We start from the raw sequence: 24,906 nt of genomic DNA, 5'->3' as shown, positions 1-24,906 counted from the left end.
GGTTTTGTTTGTTTGTTTGTTTGTGTTTTTTTGGTGCCTTGGCTAAGTCTGTCTTGAATTTGATCATTCAAGTTTGAACTTTTTAGCAAATTGATGAAAGAAATAGATCTTTATGACTATTTCAGACAGACATATTAATTTCAATCTGTCTCAAAGGAAACTGAGCTCCTCGCCCTACTCCTAGTTCCTCCTGGACATGAATTCCTTTTGCGGTTGCTCTCCAAATTTTCCAGACCAGAAACATTCCTTCCAAAGTTAGCTCTTAGAAAGTAGAGTTCTTAAGTCTTAGAAGGAAAACTTATTGGAGTTTCTTTTTGTCTGCTGAAACAATTAACATTCCTCATGGCTAATTTAAATGACTCTCTGAGACAAAAATCAGAAACTTGGTTGTGTGGTGGAGGAGAGGAAAGGGAAGAAACAGAGAAGGTAAGAGAAAGTTTTTCAAATGCTAGTGGTTAGTCGCTCAGCTGTGTCGGACTCTTTGCGTCTCTCTGGACTGCAGCCCACCAGGCTCCTCCTTCTGTAGGATTCTCCAGGCCCTCCTCCAGGAGATCTTCCCAATCCAGGGATCGAATCCGAGTCTCATGTTTCCTACATTAGAAGGCACGTTCTTTACCACTAGGGCCACCTGGGAAGCCCCCCATATGCCACAGGTCAATTTTAATTTGTCTCCCAAATAACAGCTAAGGGCTACTGAATGCCTTCCCCAGCCAGGACTTCGAGGCCCACCAGGTAAAGGGCACCAGACTGAGACTTGAAACACAGAGCCTTATTTAACCCTCACAATACCACTATGCTCTAAGTATTAATTTTGGTGATGACTGCATGACTCTGTGAACATCCTAAATCAAACGACTGAATACATACAGTTCATGCGAATTTTATCTCAACAAAGTCATTTAAAAGCCAGCATCATATAAAAGAGTAAATTTTAAGAAATCTCACCACATACACACACGCACATACCCCACTGCTACTGCGCTGGTATCAGTAACCATTTTGTTATTTTATATCCTTCCCAGATTCCTTTGTGCAAATTCAAATGTATTTGCTTAACCCCTTACTTCTTTCACAAAATATGCACTCTTCTGCATCAGCCTTCTTTTTGAGGGGTGTGGAGGAACCATCTTTGTTTCACTTAAAATATCCTTGGAGATCTTTGCATATCAGCACTTAGAGAAACCCTAATTCTTGTTGGTAGTTTAATAGCTTTCCCTTCTGTGAACATACCCATTTATTTAACCAGCTTCCCACTGATGCACACTTAGGTGGTCTCCAATAGTTTGCTATTAGCAATGGTGACGCAATGCTTGTGCTTTCTTCTTAACTTGGTTTCATCAGGTAACATTCTGCTTCTGGACTGAAGGGAGACAGCATCAACAGCGGGACCTCTTCAGAGTTAGTTGGAACTGGGTCTGCTTACAGCTTCTTTTGTCCATGTGCATGTTAGTCGTTCAGTCGTGTTCAACTCTTTGTGACCCCATGGACTGTAGCCCACCGGGCTCCTCTCTCCATAGGATTTCCCAGGCAAGAACACTGGAGTGGGTTGCCATTTCCTTCTCCAAGGAATCTTCCCCACCCAGAGACTGAAGCCAGGTCTTCTGCATTGCAGGTGGATGCTTTACCATCTGAGCTACTAGAGAAGGCACAATCTCTTTTGCTGACTAGCTATTAGCTCCATGACTGGGAAGGTTTCTTTTATCTTCTGAGCTTTAATTTCATCACTTCATAAAGTAGGCAAAATCCCACCTTCTTTATCAGGTTGCTTTTAGGGCTCAATAGGCTCCCACTGGCCAAATTTGGGACAATTTTTGTATCAAAAAGCATAAATATGGGAGCAGGGGAGGCAGAAGGTTGGAAATGGATTATAACACATGGGGGAAGAATCCAGGAATCCAAGTGATACTAAAAATAAATAAATAGGGGAGTTGAAAGCTAATCTATCAGAAAAATGCTGGAAAACAAATACAGAACAAAAGAGAAAATTAGAAAATCATCCTTTTACTTATTGCATAGCCCAGGGAACTCTGCTCAGTCCTATGTGGCAGTCTAGACAGGAGGGGAGTTTGGGGGAGAATGGATACACGTATATGTGTGGCTGAGTCCCTTCGCTGTTCACCTGAATCTATCACATTGTTAATTGGTTATACTCCAATACAAAATAAAAAGTTTTAAAAAAGAAACAGAAAATCATCCTTTTATAGATGTTAATTGATCTAGGCCAGGATTATCAACAGATGTTTAAACCAGAGAGATAAAAGGTGTTGAGGAACAGGAGATTGAAACAATCTCAAAGTATCACCCCAAAGGCAACGTTATTAATTAGAAAGAGAAAAGGGTTCCTTTACAATGTAGAGATCTGGCAAGGCCACCACATTGAAAATACAAACTTCCCATCACCAGTGTCGGGACAAACTGCCATGTGTCACCCTGATGTGGTGCAAGGGGAAGGCTACAGCATCACCTATGGGGAATTCTTATCGCGAATGTTTAACCTAAGTGTAAGAAGGACAAAACCAGCAGACAAATCCAAACTACTGTCTACAAAGCAGCTTAGAACTTTCAAACTGTCAATGTTATGAAAGACCAAAAAAAAAAAAAAAAGGCAGGGGAACTTAGCCACATTAAAGGAAATTCAAGAGACACAACTACACTGTATAAGCAATCTTTGATTAAATTCTGCATCCTTCTTCCCCTAAAAGGTTATAAATATCATCGGAACAACTGGGGAAATCTGAAAAATATTATTGTTCCAGTGTAACGATATTGTGGTTACAGGGGAGACTGTCCTTGGTCTTTAGACATACACGCTTCAGCGCTTAGAGAAAAAGTGTTGTGGTGTCTGCAACTTACTTTCAAATGATTTTGAAAAATAAAAATCAATGTGTGTGTCAGTGTGTGTGTGTGTGTGTGCATGCACACAATCAGGATGGGAAAGCAAATAAATCTAGACGAAGGGTATAGGAGTTTTTGCTGTAATATTTTTGCGGTTTCTCTATGTTTGAAATTGTTCAAAATAAGTTGGGAGGGAGGAAATCAAACAAAATATGGAAATCACCTGACATCCATTAGGTCCTATAAGAGTTCCCATCATGGCTTCTACCAACTTAACAGATCTACAGAAAGCTCCTGCCCTCTAACCATGCTATGTGCTGGGCTAAGTCACTTCAGTCATGTCTGACTCTTTGTGACTCTATGGACTGAAGCCCAACAGGCTCCTCTGTCCATAGGATTCTCCTGGCAAGAATACTGGAGTGGGATGCCGTGTTCTCCTCCAGCAGATTTTCCTGGCCCAGGGATTGAACCCAAATCTCATGTCTCCTGCATTAGCAGTAAGGTTCTTTACCACTAGCACCACCAGCACAAATCAAATCAGAGTAAATGCCACCAGGCAGACAGTGCTGCCTTCAGAAAGCTTACACTTCTGATCAGATGACAAGACAAAAACAGGAAACACCTGGAGATTCAGTAAGGTTTTGGTTCCAGAATAACTACTTGGGACCTACATCTGTGAATTTTTTAAAGTTCGGTAACCTTTTAAAAAACAAAACAGAACCGTTACTTAACCTCACTGAAAAATTATTTCCTCATTTACATGGAAAAATGGAGCTGGAATCTACAAGCTAATTTGAGAGAATAAGATAGCATACACAGTACACCGCTGTAAAGCATACGTTATTGAAGACTTAGTAAAAGATTAATCTCCTAGAATAAAAGCAGAGAAGGAAAGCTCCAGGAGGGCTCCACCTTTGTTTCCCTATCAGAACACCCAGCACAGGAATTTGCATTTAGCTTATGCTCCAAATATTGGATGAAGAAGTAATAGTAACATTATGAGATAGAATACCTAAAGAAAGTCTTTGTGGCTACAAATGCCACTGGAATTAGAGGAACGATTAACATGAGCTGGCCCAGCCAGAGACTGCAGCACCTTAACAAAAGCACATATTTATGTGCACATAAATTTGCCAATTTATGTGACATGAGTTTGAGCAAACTCTGGAAGATAGCGAAGGACAGGGAGGCCTGGCATACTGCAGTCCATGGGGTTGTAAAGAGTCTGACACGACTCAGTGACTGAACAACAAAATTATCAAAAGTCCTACTACACAGATTATCTCATCTGAGCCTCAAAGTAATCCTTACTTTAGAGATGAATAAACTGAGGTTTCAAAAAATAAATTACCCACTGAGCACACAACTCAAATTTCTGTTTGCCCAACCCAGCCACAGAAGAACGAAAATAACTGGTTAAAAGAATGGAAATACCTCACAGCTCAGAGATCCCAGGGTCTCTGTAGGACAGTGAGTCACTGATGGCCACTCCTAAACTCAGGCCTTTTCTACAAAAAAAATGCCAAAAATCTGCCTTGGGATTGCTCCTCTGGCTATTCAAAAAGATGAAAAATCAGGCCTTTTAGCCACCAGCTTCAGATATAAAAACAGCAGAGCTTAAATTCCCCTTTCTTGTGTGGCTGTGTAACGGAGATGGAGAGGAAGTGAGCAGAAGAGATGATTTTCAATTCAAGGTTGACGGTGTCTGCATTTTAGTGAAGTTAACCTTAACTTAAAAATAAAATTTCCCTGCAAAATTTTCTGGGGGAAGACTCGTGACTGTGTTACTGTTCCTATTCACTTTTTAAACATCATGCTTTGTTGCAGTCTGGGATAATATATTTTATTTCTCTCTTCCAGAGGTTTCCATGTTATCAATGTATCAACCTTTACAGTGATCACAAAAACCATTACAACTTCCTTCCCCTTAGTCTAAGTGGCTAAATGGACTTGGCAAAAGTATATAAAAATGACACATCAAAGATTGTGATAAGAATTTAAATTGGGGGGCAGTTTAAATGAAAAATATCTATGCCCTTTGCCCCAGCATTTCTACCTTAGAAATGAATCCTGCAGAAATATTCCCACAAGTTTATTACAAAAGGATGCATGCTCAAATGCTCACTGCAGCAATGTCTGGCAGCCACTGTAAAGGGTAAGTTAGAGGAACATGCAAATACGTGGGGCAAATGCCCAAAATATATTAAGTGACAGAGAACAAGTAGAATACGTATTATAATGATGTCATTAGCATACATGTGAGGGAAAATGACAGCGTGTGTGTGCGTGCTTAGTCACTCAGCTGCGTCCAACTCTTCCCCACCAGGCTCCTCTCTCCATGGGATTCTCCAGGCAAGAATATTGGAGTGGGTTGCCTTCCCTTCTCTGCAGGATCTTCCCAACCCAGGGAACAAACCTGCGTCTCTTTCATTGCAGGTGGATTCTTTACCGTTAGAGCTACCAGGGAGGCCCCAAAAATGACAGCAATACACATCAAACTCGCAACAGTTGACTATGTGAGGTGGAATTAAGAGAACTTTCCCTTTGTAATTCATTAGACATTTCTGTAATGGATTTTGATTTCTCTTATGTCTAGAGTCAAAAAACTAATTTAAGATATACGTTTATGTTCTCTTTCATATCCTTTCCTCTTTGCAGTCAAATGCTCCACTCCTGAGTTATTTCCTTACTATCTCTCTTTTTCACTCAGGAAACAGCCACCTGCATCATTACCTCTAGAAATAAACAGTGCCAGCTGCAGAGTCTGCACTCTTTAGGGAATGACAGAATCGTGGTCAGAAAGGACAGAAAAGATCACCTACAATATCTGCCAACAAACAGTACTCCAGCCTATAGGCTGATTAAATACATGCAGTGACCAAAACAGTCACTATCTTCTGAAGCAAGCCTTGATGTCATCTAGATTTGCTGTGACATTCCTAAAGATGACATTCAGGAATGGGCAACTGACTTGAACGATAATATTCACCACATGACAGGCTAAGCAGAGAGAATCATTACCATATCCAAGAAAACTAACCTTGTTACTGACTATCTCCCATGCAGCTCCCATTCAAATTTCCCCAACTATCCCCTCAATGTCCTTTATAGCTTTTTCTTTTTTAAATCCAGTATCCAATCAAGGGTTGCATGTGGCATTTGGTTGTCATAGCTCTTTGTTCATGCTTGCTCCGTCACTAAGTTATGTCCAACTCTTTGTGACCCCATGGCCTTGTAGCCCACCAGGTTCCTCTGTCCATGGGATTTTCCAGGCAAGAATACTGGAGGGGGCTGCCATTTCCTTGTCCACGGGATCTTCCCGAACCAGGGATCGAACCCATGTCTCCTACACTGGTAGACAGCTTCTTTGCCTCTGAGCCACCAGGGAAGCCCGCCGTAGGTCTTTAGTCTTTTTTAATCTAGATTAGTCCCCTACATTTTGTTTTCTTTTGCTTCATTTCTCTGTGATGACGTTGACACTTTTGAAGATCACAGTCCAGCTGTTCTACAGTACGCCCCACAATCTGAATTTGCCTGATTATTTCCTCATGATTAGATTGAGGTTAAACATTTGTGGCAAGAATTCTACCTTGGCAATGGGTGTGTGCTTGCCATTGCATTCGGTTGTCTAGTTACACTGAGATATCTTCCTCTTCATTATGTCACTGTGGGTACCAGGAGAGCCATCGGTCAATAAATCAGATATTCAAAATAGTAAATAATACCAAAAACAGCCTCAATGAACACCGGCTATTCCAGACATAGTACCAGACATTTAAAAAAATATATATTATCTCATTTAAACTTCACAACAATCTTGCAAAGAAGCAGCAGTTCAAAGAGGTTAAGTTGCTTGTCCAGTGACACATATGTAGTGATAGAAAAAATGTACACTTGCACACGTGGACTCATTCTCACACACAAACCCCCGCACACACGTCAACATATGATCTCTGGGGTTCATGGTCTCCCTGAGGACCTTCCAGGGACAAGTTAAGAAGCCCTACCTTAGACTAATCTTGAGGAGGCCTAGCTAGCTTTCAAGAGTTGAATTCCTATGGAGAAGAAACTGAAAATAAATTATCTGTGGGCCACATAAAATTCTTCCACACTTGGAAACCTTATTTGGAGATGGGCCACCTTTCCACCATAGCCAAGAAAATAGGGCAATGGCTCCATAAATTATTATAACATTCTGGTATTTGGCTTGTTTTTTTTACTATTCTGCAACAAAACGAAAAAAAAAAAAAGACAATGTAGAGAATTTTTCACAATATATTTCTAATTTTAATTAGATTTCTATATAAAATATAATTTCTAAATATATTTCTAATTTTAAAATGATGGTCTTTCCACAAGCTTTGGTATTAAATACACTTTATTTCATGAGATAAAGTAAAGGAGGACATATTTTTAAAAACATCTTTAACTATAGAAGAATAACTCTTGGCAAAATCTCACCCAATTTTATCTTAATTTTTTGTATTTTCACTTACCTATAAAAGTCTGAAACCCATTATTTATGGCATTCTACAGAATCAAAATTATTTTTGAGAAATTAACTGGAATGAAGGAAATTCAGCCCCCAAAGAAACCAGGTCTGAAATAATTCTGAATTTTCCCTGAAAGTCATCCACAAAACATCTCAAAGGTCTCCTCAGCCTCAGGTCTCCTCCTGTCAATGCATTTGTTAAAAGCGTTTTACATTTTACATTTGCATTACTAATTGCCCTCTTCGGATGTGTTGATATTTCCTGCCTTGATATACTCAATCGACAAACATTCAGTGAGTCCCCAGTTTGTGCAAGACAGTCTACTAGATGCATAGTAACTCAGTGTGGAGAGTTGTTTCTTGCCTCCAAGTCTCAGGTCACAGGTCACCTACCACAGGTCACCCCCTTCTCCCCCCCACTCAGCTCCCAAAGAAGTATGAAAACTTCCCTTGGGACTGTCCTCTCCTAGCACTGCCAACAAACCTCCCTGTGTGTGGTTATTTGTTGATATTCCTCTCCCTCACCTACATGAATTTTTCCAAAGCAAACACTGTCTTATTCAATGCTGTATTCCTAACACAGTGCGCATACAGCTGCCAGGAATCAGTATAAATTAGTGGAATAAATATATTTTACAGATGAGGAAACTAAAGCTCGCAAAAACAATATGATGTGTCTAAAATCATAAATAAGAAGTTGCTAGTCATAAAAAGCCTCACCAGAGGTCTCTTCTGTTCCACCATGATGCATTCTACACACAGACGAAGTGAGCTAGAGATCTTAGATGTCTTCATGGAACCTCAAACTCAGTATGTCCAAAGGCCCTCCTCCTTGAAAAAACAAATAAAAATCTGGTCCCCATCCAATGACCTCTTTCTCTTGGAAGTGATATATCAAGTAGCCTAAGGAAAACTGAAGTCATCTTAACTCCATCTTTCCTCTATCCCCACACCCAATCTAGCCACAACTGTATCAACTGTAGTGTTCAAATTTAGTGTCTCGCAATCTCTTCCCTTCTCTCCAAGCCCCCAGCCACCACCGTAGATCTAAGGCCACCACCATCCCACAGGAAGACTACAAAAATGACTTTCCACCTCATCTTGTGTTCACTTTACCTAATTCTCTCCAGTCTCTTCTCCAACGTAACAGCCAAGGTGATGTTTTTACTATCATCCTACCTGCATACGGAATTCATCTAGCTAATTAAAATCCTTCACTTAGGATAAAGACCAAATTCACCAGTGACTCAGAAAACTGCCCACTCTCTAGACTCTGTCCACCTATCCAGCTTCATTCTTCTTCATTCTGGTCTCTCTCTCCTTGCTTCATGCCCATAAACTGTCTAACCCCCATAACTAACTAACTTTTAAATTCTTATAGTCATCTATTTCCTTTGTACTTTGAACATATAGTTTCCGTGTTAGAAACCCCTTGTCCTCATCTTGGCACCTCCTGTTGCCATCCTAAATTACTTCCTCTCACTCTCCAAGTCTCTTGAAATGTCACTTCTTACGGGAAGCCCTACCTGATTCCTCCAGACAAGGGAAGCACACCAAGTTAGTCACTCCTCTCCTAATCTTGCTGTACATCCCACTTTGGCAGGAGAATTCATCACACTTGCAATTGCTTCTCCAATGATTATCTCCCCTATCAGAACATAAATTACCTGATGGTGGTGGAAGCATCTCTTTTCACGGAGCCTGGCGGGTTACAGTCCACGGGGTTGCAAAGAGCCAGACAGGGCGGAACGACTGAGCCTGCACACGCGTGCGTGCACACACACACACACAGTCCTTAGACCACAGTGGTGGTGGTGGTTTAGTCATTAAGTCATGTCCAACTCTTGCGACCCCATAACCTATAGCCTGCCAGGCTCTTCTGTCCATGGGATTCTCCAGGCAAGAATACTGGAGTGGGTTGCCATTTTCTTCTACAGGGGATCTTCCCAACCCAAGAATTGAACCCAGGTCTCCTGCACTGCAGGCAGATTCTTTACCAACTGAGCTACAGGGAAGATCTAGCTGCTCTCAATATCTGTTGTCAGAAGGTCAGGCTGGGGCCATATCACCAGGCCAAGGAGCAAGGATCCTTAAATAAAGGGGCAAGGATCCTTAGCCCTTTGCAAAGGATATAAACAAAGGGAGAAAGAAATGCAGAGTTATTCAAGGTCACAGAGATAGCAGAAATGGGGCCAAAACTAACCTCCCATTCAGCTCATTTCTCCTCCCTAAAACACTAAAAAGCCTGGGTAGAAGAGGGAGCAACTTAGAAGAAGAAAATTAGGAATGAAAAGATGGTGAGTGAGAGGTCTCAGGTGGTGAGTGAGAGCTTCTGAATCTGCCTGTCATACTAGTTGCCTCTGGATGGGCAGCAGTTAGACTTTTCCTGCCTAGAGGAGCATCTTACTACACAAACAACCGCTATCGCCTCCTTTGCCTTAATGGAGCGGTGGGTCTAAAACAACAGACTTCTTTCATCCAAAGAAGAGAAGAAATGACAGGAAGAAAAGCTGTCACTGCTCCAAGCATCTTCAAAAAAAAAAAACCATATGGGCAGTGTGGTCACCTGGACCAGCTCCTCAGCAATCAACAGGAAGGGAGTAGAAAAGACTGAACTGCCACAGGGAAGGGCAGGGGAGGAATGAATTAGGAAGAAGCCCCTCAAAGTCTACTGATTCTTTGAGAATTAGGAGAACATTTTGTGTAGAGCATTTAAAAACCTTGCCAGGGGCTTCACTGGTGGCTCAGTGGTAAACAATCCTCCTGCCAATGCAGGAGACACGGGTTCAATCCCCAGTCCGGGAAGATACCACGTGCCGAGGAGCAACTAACCCTGTGTGCGGAGCGCACCTACTGAAGCCCGCACTCTGCAACAAGCGAAGCCGCTGCAATGAGAGGCCCGGGCACCGCCACCAAGAGTAGCCCTGGCTCGCCACAACTAGGGAAAAGCCCTTGCAGCAACGAAGACCCAGCACAGCCAAAAAAAAAAGAAAGAAATTGCATTATATTTTTTAAAAAACACACAAAAAGCAGAACTTGCTAATGCACCGGCAGCTCTTAAAACAGGTACGATGAAAGGAAAAGTATCATGAGCTCAACTGGAACAGTTCACTGTCCTCAGGCTGCGGGGGTCAAATTATATCCGTGACAGAAGCCACAAACCAGGCCAAGGGGTTAGGTTCATTGCCATTCATCCGACCAAGCACCAACTGCAAGAAGAAGAAAAGGCAAAGCCTCTTCAATGAGGACTCAGTAGAATAAATATTTGAAGTCTCAACTACCCTGGATGTTCTGGGTGAGGCAGAGAAGGGATGGAAGGGTATCAAGAGCCAGGAAGGACTCTTAGAGAGAGAGATGTGATATACTGGTGATCGGGAGATTTTGAAACACAGAGGGAAAAATGAGAATTGCAAATTGAGGGACAGGGAGAGAAACTGGAAGAACTTCAAGAGACACAGAGGGGTGTGGAAAGGAAGACGGCGTGGAAGGGGTGCTCAGGAAAGCAGACAATAAGCAACAGAGGGACACAGAGAGAAGCACAGCCAGGCAGACCATCTTTCCCCAAATCCCCAAGCTGCTCGTTGCATTCCAATAAATCACTCTACTACAAAGCCCATACAATGGACTGCCCTTTGCATCCAGTAACAAGCGGCATGTAATGAAGCATCGCTCTGCTGCAACTTTGGAGACCTAAGGGTCTGAATTAAAAATGAACAAAATTGGTTCAGCAGCAGAAGATAACCAGTAATGACTTTCCCCCAGAGGCTGACTTGGCTCCGAAAAGGTTTGGCATTTTGGAGTTAAGCATAAAACACTCTGGCATTTCTCCTTTTGACATTCCAAGAGGGGGTGTGGTTGACCCCAGGTCCATTCATTTCAAAGGTTGTAGATCTCTCAGCTAAGACTGGCCCCATCTGTTCTGGAGTCAGCCAGCTGTTTATTCCAAAATGACATATTTATTGTACTAATCATCCTAGTAACTCTTACAAGAACAGAGCTAGTATCACATGGGTCAAAATGCTCTCTGTCCTGTTAGATGTGTCAGTTTGCTTTAAAAAACAAAACCAAAAGCCAAAAAAGCTCTACATGCTTTTCGGTTTCCAAGTCCAGGATCACTCTTCCATGCCGTACCTTTCAGTAATGGCAAAGGAAGGTTAACAGCGCTTCTAACTTTTCCTTTCCCTAATGCGTTAAAAATGAACCCTAATGATCCATTCTCCAAACCGTTATTTGCGACTGGTGACTGCCTCAGGAAAGGACAGCTCATTACGGTACCACTGTCAGTGGCAAGAAGCCTATTGCTATATAATTTAAAACATTCGCACAAGTACAAATCTGTCGGCTCCACTTCCAAACAATCCTGAAACCTTGCACTTGGGAGAGGAAAAACACTCAACGAAAATGTTGCTTCCAGCAGCCTCAGAGAACCTTGCCCAGACACGTGAAATGTTTCTGACTGGCACGGAGTGCACCATTAAAGGACACTGTCACCTCAAATCGGCAGAAAAGGCGAAACAAACGACATAGACACACACACACACAAAATAAAGCCCCACAAAACTTAACCTACTCAGAAGCACGCTCATCTTAAAAATGAATAGTGTGTGCTGGCCCAAGTGACACGAAATGTTCCAAAGTAGTGCGACCACATGAAATCACTGTCTCCATTTCTCCCCACGCATCACCCCTTCCCACTCAAATCTCAGCATTCGGGCCGTATGTGACAGGACTGCAGTCTCCCACCACTGCCTTCCTCTGATATTTTCCAAGAGCACTTCCCAACATCCTCCCCAACCCAGCTCCCTCTCCCAGTCTTCAAAAAGGTTGAGGGGAGTTGCGACTAGGGAATTGGCAAGCATCCGTCCTCTGGCGGGGGAAGGCTGCTGGAGTTGCTCTTTGCAGTGACCCAAATTGCAGAGAGCTTTTCGCTTAGCAGCGCTTGCGAGCAACCTTCCCAATCCTCCCGCCCCCATCTTCCCAAAAGAAAGCCTTGAGAACTAAGCGGGAGGAATAACTTGGTAGAATCATTTGAATAAATCACTTCAACTCACCTGGTTTGGGATTTTTCTCCCCACCCCAGGCATAAACAGAAAGGATGTGCGAATGAGTCACGCAAGCAATGGAGGGTATTGCGATGTCCTAAGTCCAAGGGCTGAAGTCAGTCCTTGCCCTGGTGCTGCTGCTACGCTTAGCTCAGCTGGAGCGAGCGGCAATCGCAAGCCTAGCAGCAGCAGGGGGGTGGATAGATCGTAGCACAATGAATGCAGTGGGGTTTTTGCAATGACATCATCCCACTGTCCAAAAGGCCCCAATAGCCATGCTCAGGAGCTGTGTGTTCTGGGAATTGTAGTTCCCTCAAGGCCCGGTGGAACAGCCGGGCTATCCCCCGGAACTACAATGCCCAAAATGCGCCATGGTCGGACGCGCCCGGAGCGGGCGAAGGGAGCGAAGTGGCAAAGGCCGCCATGTTAGGGGTGCTGGAAAGATTCTGCGGAGCCGGCTGAGGTTTTAGGGAACGCGGGAGCCGAGTGGTGGTGCAGAGGGGACAGTGAGAAGGAGGACAAGTCGGTCGGTGAGCCTGGGTTCCGAACCTGGGCACCGGGGGATGGAAGCGGCGTCTGGGGCCGAGTAGGACGTGTCCGGCTGGTGGCGGCATGAGAGGCGAGTGGGTCTCTGCCTTACGGTTCTGCAGGGGCTGCGGAGGTCGCCAACGCCTCTTGCCCCATGTTGTGACAACGGGATTGAGGGAGTCAGTTTACTTTTGGGCTCAGAGCATCAAATTGATCCGCTGACAGGATAGTAAGGGGCGGTTGTGTTTTTCCTCGGGGAGTGGGGTGCGCTGCGGGGATCCCGGGTGGCGACCCTCTAGCCTTTCGTCGCAGCCTTTAGCCTACGGAACTGGGCTGTCCCTCCCAGATGTTGTTTTTTTTTTTTTTTTTTTAATTGTTTTGTCATTCTCCAACCTTCCTTACTCCTTTCCCAAGGTGTTGGACCCTCATTGGTCTTTCATGCAGAAATGATTTGCAAAAGGTTCCAAAGATACCAGTGTTGAAAGGTAGCTAAGCTGTAAGGGAACGGCGCTTTGGCCCAGCAGTAAAGAAAACACAAAGTCCCTGTTTAAAATGACATCTTCATACTTGCCTCCGAAGGCAGGGAGACGTTAAAAGGGAATACTGATGATCGCCCTGTTGACGGCTGGAGATCGGTTACTGAGTAAGAGGGTTCTTGAATAAACCTAGAGTGAATACTAAAATTACTGTCCAGACGGGATCTTCAGGACCATGGACCACCAACTTATTTTTAAAATACAATTAGTGTTTAATTCGTAGAACTCTATATATACCACTACTTTAGCAACTAATTTGCTTTCAAACCAAGCTGAAACAAAAGTCATTGGTCTTTCAAGTTGTTTTGCCCAATATCTCAAATGAACTATATTTATTTTTTCTCCAGTTGTGTTATTAAAACAATGCTGTGTGTTTGTTCTTTTTCAGAGTCTGTCTACACTATGAAAAGATGAGAAATTTTCTTTCTTCCTGAGGGTGTCGGAAGGTCTAAAAAGGCTGATATATTAGTGCTGTTTTTCTCCTTTCCTTTTGCATATTATCCTGAAAACATAACATCACTTTGAGTCAGTAGGGGTATGCACTTCACTTGTTTAGGAGTTAAAATTATAGCTGATAAATGGATTATTGTATCAAGGAAAAACTAGGCAGAGTGATTATAAATGACAAAAACATGGTCAAAACATTTCTCAGATGTATGCAGATGATAATTACAAAAAAGTTTTATAAAGAATGAGCTTATATATTGTCCTGTTTCTAGGAACAAGTCAGATGAATGGCTTTCATTTTTAAACAGGGGTAGTATGTGTTGGTCTCAGTTATGCATGGAGCTCATGGAATTATTTGTTATTCAGAAATACCTTCTTTACAAGTAATGTTGGTAAGTATAGGAAAAGAAACAAAATGTGTACTGTTTTCTTTGTGATCTATGTTTCTTTGTATAACTATAGACATGTTTTAACCTTAAGAAAACAGACTGAACAGATTTACATTTAGGCTTCCTTTCAAACTCATACAAATTATTTTTAGGAGTTGGTGATTCATGGGTTTTGTTGTGTCTCATATGAACTTATCTTGTTCATTTTGTAAGAGACTTCTTTATATAAGCAGTAACCTCCTCAATTCAAGTTACTATTAAAAAAAAATTTGTTGGGGGCGGGGGAACCCAGCAGATTTCTCCGAAACATTGTATGAGAGAAATGAGACCTGTATAATATAGTGATTTCTGTAATTTGTCATGTGTTTGGGTAGTTAGAAATTTTTTTCAACCTTTTATCTAATGGGCATCAAGCCATAAAGAAATGAAATCTAGTTACTGTCTCAAAAAACAACTCCCTGACCCTTAACTTTTAGGAAAAAAATTATGTACTCTATGTGGATATTTTGTTTAAAAAATTAGTATTACAAGAGTTGATGATGCCAACTTCTGAAAGAATAACATCAGTGTTCCAGAATAAAAACTGTGTTAGGGACTTCCCTGTTGATCCTGTAGTTAAGCCTCCACCTCCCAATGCAGCAGGTGCAGGTTTACCAGCTGGCTAAGTGGTAAAGAGTCCACCTGCCAGTACAGGAGATGTGGGTTTGATCCCTGTGTCTGAAAGATCCCTGGAGAAGGAAATGGCAGCCCGTTCCAGTATTCTTGCCTGGAAAATCCCATGGACAGCGGAGCTTGGGGCCCTCTAATCCATGGGGTCTTAAAGAGTCAGACACAACTGAGCAGCAGCATCAGGGAAGTAAGATCCCTCATGCTGTGGGGGTGGCCGAAGTAAAGGAAACAGAGAAGTGCAGTTAGGAACGCCTTACATAGATAAACCTGCTTTCTTTTTATCTCAAAACAAAATTAAGACATTGATTTATATTATAGATAGCTCATTAAAGAATATTGAGTTCGTTGTTAGGTCAAGGGTTTTCTCAATAGGGTCAAGTGTGTGGATCACCTGTGGAACTCTAGATATGTGAAGCTATTTCCCACCCATTCACCCAGCTGAATTATTTTTGTTCAGGGTTTTTCACCAGCTGTTGTATATCTTTAAAACACTATAGGTGAGTTTACAGCAGTAGGGTAGAGCGTCTACATCCCAGATTTGTAGCTTTTTGTGGTATGTGACATGGGTAATAAAGTTTTGGCCAAGATTTTAGGTTTATTAATATATTCATAAATGAATTATCAAGACGTGTAGATGACCTAAGGATTAATTTATGCATGGTAGACGGGGGGGCATCGATTTTACCTTAAGAATACCATAATATCCTGACTTATTGAATATTTCTTTGAGTGAAATTTAGTCTAAGAAACTCTGATTGCAAAAGACACTTAGCAATAAGCTCAGAGCTATGACAAACTTACGGTAAGTTATTCAGATAATTATCTGAAGTATCTAGATGGAATCAACAAGATATTTGAATTTCTGAAAATAATTTTTCTTCAACTCCTTGCTCTCAATCCTAATTTTTAAAAATTACTGATCATCTGTAGTATTCTTGGTATTTGAGTACATGATATATAAAGAGAGTATCTTTTTTAGCTGCAAATTCTTTGACATTACTAAATTTATGATCTTTATATTCAGAATCATGTAACATTCTTTTTATCCATATCTACTAAAGAATAAAGACAGAGAACAAATATATGAAAATTTTAAAGCAACACCAAGAGTCAAACACTTTGTGAGTCCTTTTATAAAAGGAGATCCTCTTAGAAGTACTATGTGAAGACTGACTTTAGTGTTTTGGATAGTATTAATGGCCTGTCTGGGTTCCTGCCGCTTCAGTGTCTGATCTGTTTTGAATGGCTTGCTAATTTTTTATCTGAAATTTGTAACATTCTAAGTCTCAGGGATGATGGGGAAGATTAAACAAAGTTATGTAAAGCATTTAGTAGAGGACTTTGGAACGTGTAAATTTGTTGTGGGTTTTTTTTTAAGTTTTTAAAGAGTAGCCTCAAAGTACTTAGGACCTAAGGACAGGGATTACCTTAAATGAACTCTTCTCACAGTTTGTTGGTAAGTCAAACTTGTATGACCAAATTCTTAACAAAGTATAGTTCCAGTTTCTCCTTTGATAGAATTATGGTATAAGACAATTTTTTTCAGCCCGTACCACGTAAGGAATGTAAAATTCCTGTTATTGTTTTCATGGTAGTCCCTGGGGTAGCTGAAGTTGAAAAAAATTACATAACAATAAAATTGTTTGTGTACTTGTATAGTTTGAAAAACCCTCAATTGGTTATGAAAATTAGGCCCTGTCTTCATTGAGAATCAGTGTAGTTAGTTAATTCTCTAAAAGGTGATGTCCCAAATTATGAAAAATGTTACACTTGTTTCATGCTTGCAGAGATCTAAAATAATGCTTTGATATTTCAAGCTATGAACTTTGAGAGAGCAACTATCAGCTACATTGTCTGCCTTTCTTTATCTCTTCCAAAATAAAATCAATTTTCTTAACCATCCTCAGAAATGAAATGCCAGCAATCCAAAGGTGATGTAAACCCCAGCAGTTACAGTAAGAATTATTTTAAGTTGGTCACAGAATTAAGAAAAGGGGGAAAATGAAAAACATTTTACCAAAATTATCATATTGGATAGACTTATATTGAGTTAAATGTTTTCTACACCATTTATTTTTAAAGTGGACACAGATGAGCATGTTATACAGGGTTCAGCATTTGGAGTTTCTCAGGAAGATTTTTAACTTATTCTGGAAACTAATATTTCTTATTTACACTTTTACTTTAACAGCATTCAGAAAACTAAAACATATGTTTTCTAGTCTTGTTTAGTTGACCCACTGTTGTTTTTGTAACAGGTTGATATAATTGTAGCTTCTGTGCCAGAAAAATGAGCCTTAAATGATTTTTATTTCTCAGTTTTTAGTAGGATAATTTGGATAATTAAAGTGGCACTAGAACAACATTTCTTTACAAAAATATATAAAGCTGAACTTAATCCAATATAAATATGTTCATGAATATAGCCACTTAAGGAAACTGCAGAGATGTACAGTTTTAAGCAATTATGTAAGGTCCATATAATTCATAATTCAATTATGAACTATTTATAGTACTGTTTTTGAACTTGCTGTAAAGGTTAATCCTCAGTTCTGTCTTAAAACATTTTAGGAAATGTTCATCAGAATCATCTATTTACTCCTAAACCATGATTTGGTGAATTTGGCACATAGGTGCTTATAAATGGAATAGCCTGGGGACTTGTTTGAGTTACTCCACCTCCATAAGGTAAAGTTCAGTAACCGTAACCCTTGACATAATCTAAATGATCTTTTCTTTTTCCACCTTTGAGCCAAAATAAAACTCAGCTTTCCTCCTTCCTATTCCTGTACCATCAGACCATTAATACAGTATTAAGCAGAATCTTTCATAGTTTCTTGGCAGTTGTCCACATTGAACTGGAGAGCATTTATGCTATTGACTCAGTGTTAGCATACGTAGAGGCATTTCCTAGTGAATGTTTCATAGTCTTTTAAGACAGAAAAATTATAGAAAACGTTAATTTAAATGTTAAACATGCTGAAATAAAGCAGTTGCCTAAGTGGTGATGTATAAAAGTATATTGCAAATAACAGTAACATAATAGAGCACTTTATTGCAGTTGCTCAACTGCAGCTGAGCAGCATCTTACATAAGTGTGATATAAAAGACCCGTATTGGTCCTGTGCTGTTTCAGTGGAATACTTTTCTAGTAATGGGATGCAAAAATTGATAATGTATTGAAGATTAAGTGCTGTTTTTGGTGATGAACTTTACATTTATTTATTTTACATTTGACAGTCTCAATGGAAGAATTCCATTTCAGCTCTTGTTTACTGTTGGTATCTTTAATGTTAGGCATTATGCCTTTTGAATTTCAGTCCCATGGCTGTTCTGTTTTCAGTATTCATGTTTGTGTCTTTCTAAAATTGTTTGCTTGTTTCTTGATAGTTCTGAGATGAACAGTTTTTGTTGCATCTCGTCTGGCAATGTATTTGCCAAAGATGCGTCCTGGATTTTCTTGTTTTCCAGATAAACTCTGCTCACTCATCTTCCTCATTCTTGGAACCTATTTTGAATTTGTTGCTGTTTTGGGTTCTTGTATGGAAATTCTAAGATTTATGGAGTACTGAGAGGAAGCCAGATTTCAGGAGTTTGAAGATTGAGTGAAGGGAAGGGGGAAAGAAGTAGGTACCGTATGTAGACAGCTTATTTAAGAAGTTTGGGTCCAAAAGAGGTAAGAAATAGTTGTTTACAGAGGGAATGTGGGATTAAAAGAGGGTTTGTATTTAAATCGTCCTACTTAGAGGTGAAAATCACTTTCTATCCTTCATGGCAGTCTGATTATTTCCCAAAGGAATCAAGACTTTAAAATTCTACCTTGCACTGAAATCAGGCCAGGAGGAAAGGGGGAAGAGCTCTGAAGTACTTTGGTGATTTTTTAAATTTTTTTTCCTACATGTTACTTGATGCTTTTCATTTGATTTAATTATTTTTCCTTCCCAGTTTTCAGTTGTTTCATTTAACCAAACTTGTACTCCAGGACTGGAGAAGGGCATGGCAACCCACTCCAGTATTCTTGCCTGGAGAATCCTCACAGACAGAGGAGCCTAGTGGGCTACAATCCATAGGGTTGTAGAGTCGGACACAACTGAAGTGACTGAGCTTGCCCTCATGTACTCCAGGAATAGCAGTTTATATGACAGTTCCAAAAACAGCATAGCAATGACCGTGAGCCTTAGCTTCTTTTGAAAAATGACATATTCCTTGGAGAAGGAAATGACAACCCACTCCAGTATTCTTGCCTGGAAAAGTCCATGGACAGAGGAGCCTGGCGGGCTGCAGTCCATGGGGTAACATGACTGAGCATGTGTGCATGAGGGTGGAGGGTGATGGGTTGGTAGCAATAAACTGGTAGAACTAAAAAGAAAAATGACATATTCTTATAAGTGATATCTGCCCGTTATATTCACATGCATGCTCTGTCGTGTCTCTTTGCTACTCCATGGACTGTAGCCCACTAGGCTTCTCTGTTCATGAGATTTTCCAGGCAGTACTGGAGTGGGTTGCCATTTCCTTCTCCAGGGGATCTCCCCAACCCAGGGATTAAATCTGTGTCTCTGGCATTGCAGGTGGATTTTTTACCACTGAGCCACCTGGGAAGGCTGCCCTTTATACCTGTATCATTAATTCTTCCTAGCCCTACTGCCTGGGATCCTCACAACCTCTTTTAGAAAAAAATGGTTGGTGCTCATTTGAACCAGGAGGTTAGACTTGAACAGGATGTGTCTGTTTCTTGCCCAGCTATGGTTTTATCATTATACATTATCTAGAGGAGGAGAAATCTCAGATAGTCAAATTCTTTAGTGTCATTAAGCGAGCAAGGTATAATTGTGAAAATCCAGGAAAACATATGGAGGGAAAAACAACTAATACTTTGGGGCAACCAGACCCTACACAAAAGGTGGTAAACCCAATTCTATCTGACAGGAACTAAATTTTCAATAACCTGAACTCTCATTCAGTTACCCAGTAATGTAAATGAGCTCCTGTTTCCCTCTGGGAGTTTTAACTGGCAGAATAAATGGAAAGATGTCAGCAAAAGAGGAAAACAAGTAAGCCAGATAAGATTTTGCATAATCAAAAAATATAGGAAGTTGGTTACTTCTAGATTTTGGCACAGGAACACAGTATGTCCAAATGTTATCTCGCTGCTTTTCATGAGATTCACCAGAAGATATGACCTGAGGTGTTTCCATGAAAAGACAAACTTGTGGCTACCTGTGAATTGCTGTCTGCTATGAGTTACTAGCCTCTGTACACCCAGCAAGATGCCCCGTTTTATGCTAAAACTTGACTGTTCAAGCTAATAACCTATTTTTAGCAAATTTAAGACTCTCACCTCTTCAACCATCTGGAGAGAGGGAAAGATAAAACAGTGTTAACAGAAACAGAATAATTGTTGGTTGTGGGCCCAGAGTTAGATTCAGAAAAATTACTTGACACCCCTCTTTACTGCTGAGCTAATTATTTAAGGTGACTAGGTATTACTTTATAATACTTGCTAGGTCTGCAAAGTTCACTTAAAGTGCATTTAACAGTTCAGATAACTGGAAAGCAGTTCTCTGATAACACTGGCAGGACATGCTGTTAAAATATTTTTCTGCTGGTTGAGGTCTGTCACACTGTATTTGTTTATATTATTTTATATTATAAGCACTCAAAAGGCAGTGTAGAGTGGTGGCTTGGAGCGTAGTCTCAGAGCCAGTCAGCCTGAGTTGACTTCCCATTGGGTTGACTGAGCAAGTTGTTTAACCCTATGCCTCAGATTCATCTGTGCAGTGGGAATAGTACTCTCTTTGGGCTGCTATGAGAATTGAATGTATATGAAGATCACTATCAGCTGTAACGCAAAAACATGGTTTTTTGCTAATCTACTCACTAAGGATTCACTGAAAGTACTATCCTTCAAAAATTAAACCATTTTTAAGCATGAGTATGATTCTCTGCTTTAGATGTTATAAGTTAATGTCCCATCAGTTTTAACTTTACCAAATACCTAGTTTAGTAACTGAAGCTTTATGTAAATATGTATAACATAAATGTGATGTTTTTACCATAATTTACAGTTAACTTAGGGACTCTGTCGCTGACAGTTTAAAGATCGAGTAAGGAAAGTATTGTCTAAAATAAAACCATTTTCAGGGTTTGGTCTGCAAATACCTTAAGTGAGTTCAAGCTTTGTGGTCCACTTTTAAGAATATTAGGTCTTTAAGAAGTTCCAACGGAGAAGGCAATGGCAACCTACTCCAGTACTCTTGCCTGGAGAATCCCAGGGAGGGAGCCTGGTGGGCTGCTGTCTATGAGGTTGCACAGAGTCGGACATGACTGAAGCAACTTAGCAGAAGTAGCAGCAAGAAGTTCCAAATGCATCACTTGAAAGAATTGCCTTCAAGTCAGGAGTGGCTTCTGGATTCCCAAACTAATAGACAAGTAAGTAAGGTATCTCAGCTTAGGCAAATTAACTGTTAAATCTGTTGCCTTATCTTTAAAAATAGGCTAACCTGGAAAACCGAATCATTCTCTGTTGTATTAATTCTGCAGTGTAGTCTAGAGGCTTTAGCAACAGACTCTCCTGAGATACATGTCAAAAAATGCAGATTCTATTGTCCCTACATAGATACTCTGCTTACAGCAAGATCTGGGGATCTTTGTTTACGTTTTTTTTTTTTTTGCCACACCGCATGACATGTGGGTTATTAGTCCTCTGTGGGTGCTCAGGAACTTCAGTCATGTCTGACTGCGACCCCATGCCCTGTAAGCCCACCAGGTTCCGCTGTCCATGGAATTCTGCAGGTAAGAACGCTGGAGTGAGTTATAGCCTCCTCCTGGGGATCTTCCCCACCCACCAATTGAACCTGTGTCTCCTGCATTGCAGGTGGATTCTTTTTTTTTTTTCTCATAAATTTATGTTTTATTCTAGAAATAAAGAAATTGCAGGTGGATTCTTTACCACTGAGCCACCAGGGAAGCCCTTTTTGTCCCCTGACCAGGGATCAAACCCACACCCCTGCAGTGGAAGCACGGAGTCTTAACCACTAGACCACCAGGGAAGTCCCTAGGAATCTGTTTTTAATGAACTCACCTCTTCACCTAGTTCTACTTGAAAGAACCAAGGTAAAACAGCTTGCTCAATACACATTCTCCCCCTTCCTCATTTTTGTGTTCTAATTCTTCTTTCCATTGTGCTCAGTACTTCTTGCTGCAGTTCCAAGACACAGAGCAAAAACTTTCAAAATCTTTTATTTGTTGTTGTATTCAATAAAGAATATAATTCAGCCACAGCACATATTGCTTAAATCGGGTGTATAATAAAGTTTATTTTAGGGAGATGCATGAATTATATGATCCATGCTGGTATCTAAAGCATTTGATTAAAAGATTTTGAATAAAAAGAAGTGTTCAGTAGCTCAGTCCTGTCTGACTCTGCAAGCCCATAGGCTGCAGCACACCAGGCTTCCCTGTTGATCACCAACTCCAGAATTTGCTCAAACTCCTGTCCCTTGAGTCAGTGATGCCACCCAACTACATCATCCTCTGTTGTCCCCTTCTCTTCTTGCCTTCAGTCTTTCCCAGCATCAGGATCTTTTCAAATGAGTCAGCTCTTTGCATCAGGTGGCCAAAGTATTGGAGTTTCAGCTTCAGTATCAGTCCTTCCAATGAATATTCAGGACTGATTTCCTTGAGGATTGACTGGTTTGGCCTTGCAGTCCAAGGGACTCTCAAGAGTCTTCTCCAACACCACAGTTTAAAAGCATCAATTCTTCAATGCTCAGCTTTCATTATACTCCAACTCTCACATCTATACATGACTACTGGAAAAACCATAGCTTTGACTAAACAGACCTTTGTCGGCAAAGTGATATCTTTGCTTTTTAATATGTTGTCTAGGTTGGTCATAGCTTTTCTTGTAAGGAGCAAGCATCTTTTAATTTCATGGCTGCAGTCACCATCTGCAGTGATTTTGGAGCCCAAGAAAGTAAACTCTGTCTGTTTCCATTGTTTCCCTATCTGTTTGCCATGAAGTGATGGAACCAGATGCCATCATCTTCGTTTTTTGAATGTTCTAAGCCAACTGTTTCACTCTCCTCTTTCACTTTCATTGAGAGGTTCTTTACTTCCTCTTTAATTTCTGCCATAAGGGTGGTGTCATCTGCATATCTGAAGTTATTGAAATTTCTCCCAGCAGTCTTGATTCCAGCTTGCACTTCATCCAGCCTGGCATTTCACATGAGGTACTCTGCATACAAGTTATATAACAAGGGTGACAAAGTACAGCCTTGACCTACTGCTTTCCCAATTTGGATCAAGTCTGTTGTTCCACGTCCAGTTCTAACTGTTGCTTCTTGACCTGCATACAGATTTCTCAGGAGAAGATAGGTGCCTGAAGAGGTATGGACGGAGTTTCGTGACATTGTACAGGAGGTGATGATCAAAACCATCCCCAAGAAAAAGGCGAAATGGTTGTCTGATGAGGTCTTAGAAATAGCTGTGAAAAGGAGAGAGGCTAAAGGCAAAGGAGAAAAGGAAAGATATATGCATCTGAATGCAGAGTTCCAAAGAATAGCAAGGAGAGATAAGAGAGCCTTCCTCAGTGATTAGTGCAAAGAAATAGAGGAAAACAATAGAATGAAAAAGACTAGAGATATTTTCAAGGAACTTAGAGGTACCAAGTGAACATTTCATGCAAAGATGGGCCCAATAAAGGACAGAAATGGTATGGACCTAAACAAGCAGAAGATATTAAGAAGAGGTGGCAAGGATACACAGAACTCTACAAAAAAGATTGCAACCCAGGTAACCATGATGGTGTGATCATTCACCTAGAGCCAAGTAGACCTTAGAAAGCATCACTACGAACAAAGCTAGTAGAAATGATGGAATTCCATTTGAATTGGAAGGTAAACTGAACTGGAACTTCAGTTAAACTTCTTGAACTGGAACTTCAAATCCTAAAAAATGATGCTGTGAAAGTGCTGCACTCAGTATGCCAGCAAATTTGGAAAACTCAGCAGTGGCCATAGGACTGGAAAAGGTCAGTTTTCATTCCAATCCCAAAGAAAGGCAATACCAAAGAATGCTCAAACTACCTCACAGTTGCACTCATCTCACACGCTAGTGAAGTAATGCTCGAAATTCTCCAAACCAGGCTTAAACAGTACATGAACTGTGAACTTCTAGATGTTCAAGCTGGATTTAAAGGCAGAGGAACCAGAGATCAAATTGCCAACATCCGTTGGATCATAGAAAAAGCAAGAAGAGTTCCAGAAAAACATTGACTATTTCAAAGCTTTTGACTGTGTGAATCACAACAAACAGTGGAAAATTCTTAAAGAAGAAGCCTTATAGTAGGGTATTCTAGACATCTAGAATATCAGTATTTGGGAATGGGGGTATTATTTTGGCCAATTTAAATCCATTTATTTTGTTCCATATGTATATATTGATTAATTACCAAGTGAAAAAGGCTGTGGAGGTACAAAAATAACAAACTTTGAGACCATTGAAGTGAAAGTGTTAGTCACTGTTGGTTCCAAATCTTTGGGATCCCATAGACTGTCCGCTAGACTCCTCTGCCCATGAAATTCTCCAGGCAAGAATACTGGAATGGGTTGCCATTCCCTTCTCCAGAGGATCTTCACGATCTAGAGACTCCTAGAACCCAGGTCTCTTGCATTGCAGGCAGATTCTTTACCGCCTAAGCCACCAGACTCAACCTTTTACCATCATGTACCCCTTGGTCAGGGCAGCCTGGTGTGCTGCACTCCATGGGGTCTCAACGAGTCTGACATGACAGAGACTGAACTGAACCCCTTAGTCAATCTAGTGAAGTCTATGGATCACTTGTCCAGAAAGTTTTTAAAAAGCATAAAGTGCAGGGTATAGCATAATAAAGGGATACGATAATACTGAAGTGAACACAAATTTTTTTAATTTTGGACATAGCCGCAGATATAAATAAATATAAG

The 24,906-nt window shown here is 40.8% G+C and overlaps 1 protein-coding gene and 1 long non-coding RNA gene across 2 annotated transcripts in view; one reads left to right on the top strand and one right to left on the bottom strand.

Moving 5' to 3' along the window:
- RAB30 (RAB30, member RAS oncogene family) overlaps positions 1-12,611 on the bottom strand; it is a 103,831-nt gene extending 91,220 nt beyond the window's left edge. Inside the window, exon 1 of the mRNA XM_005699478.3 lies at positions 12,379-12,611. The gene's annotated coding sequence lies outside the window, so the exon portion shown is untranslated. The remainder of the gene's footprint in view (positions 1-12,378) is intronic.
- LOC106503718 lies at positions 12,773-17,944 on the top strand. Its single transcript, XR_001297428.2, has 2 exons — positions 12,773-14,272; positions 17,510-17,944. It is a non-coding gene; the product is annotated as an uncharacterized LOC106503718 (long non-coding RNA).

This window comes from Capra hircus, chromosome 29 (genome assembly GCF_001704415.2).
Source record: "Capra hircus breed San Clemente chromosome 29, ASM170441v1, whole genome shotgun sequence".
In the NCBI taxonomy this organism is placed as follows: domain Eukaryota; kingdom Metazoa; phylum Chordata; class Mammalia; order Artiodactyla; family Bovidae; genus Capra; species Capra hircus.
This window is presented reverse-complemented; position numbering and strand designations above follow the sequence as displayed.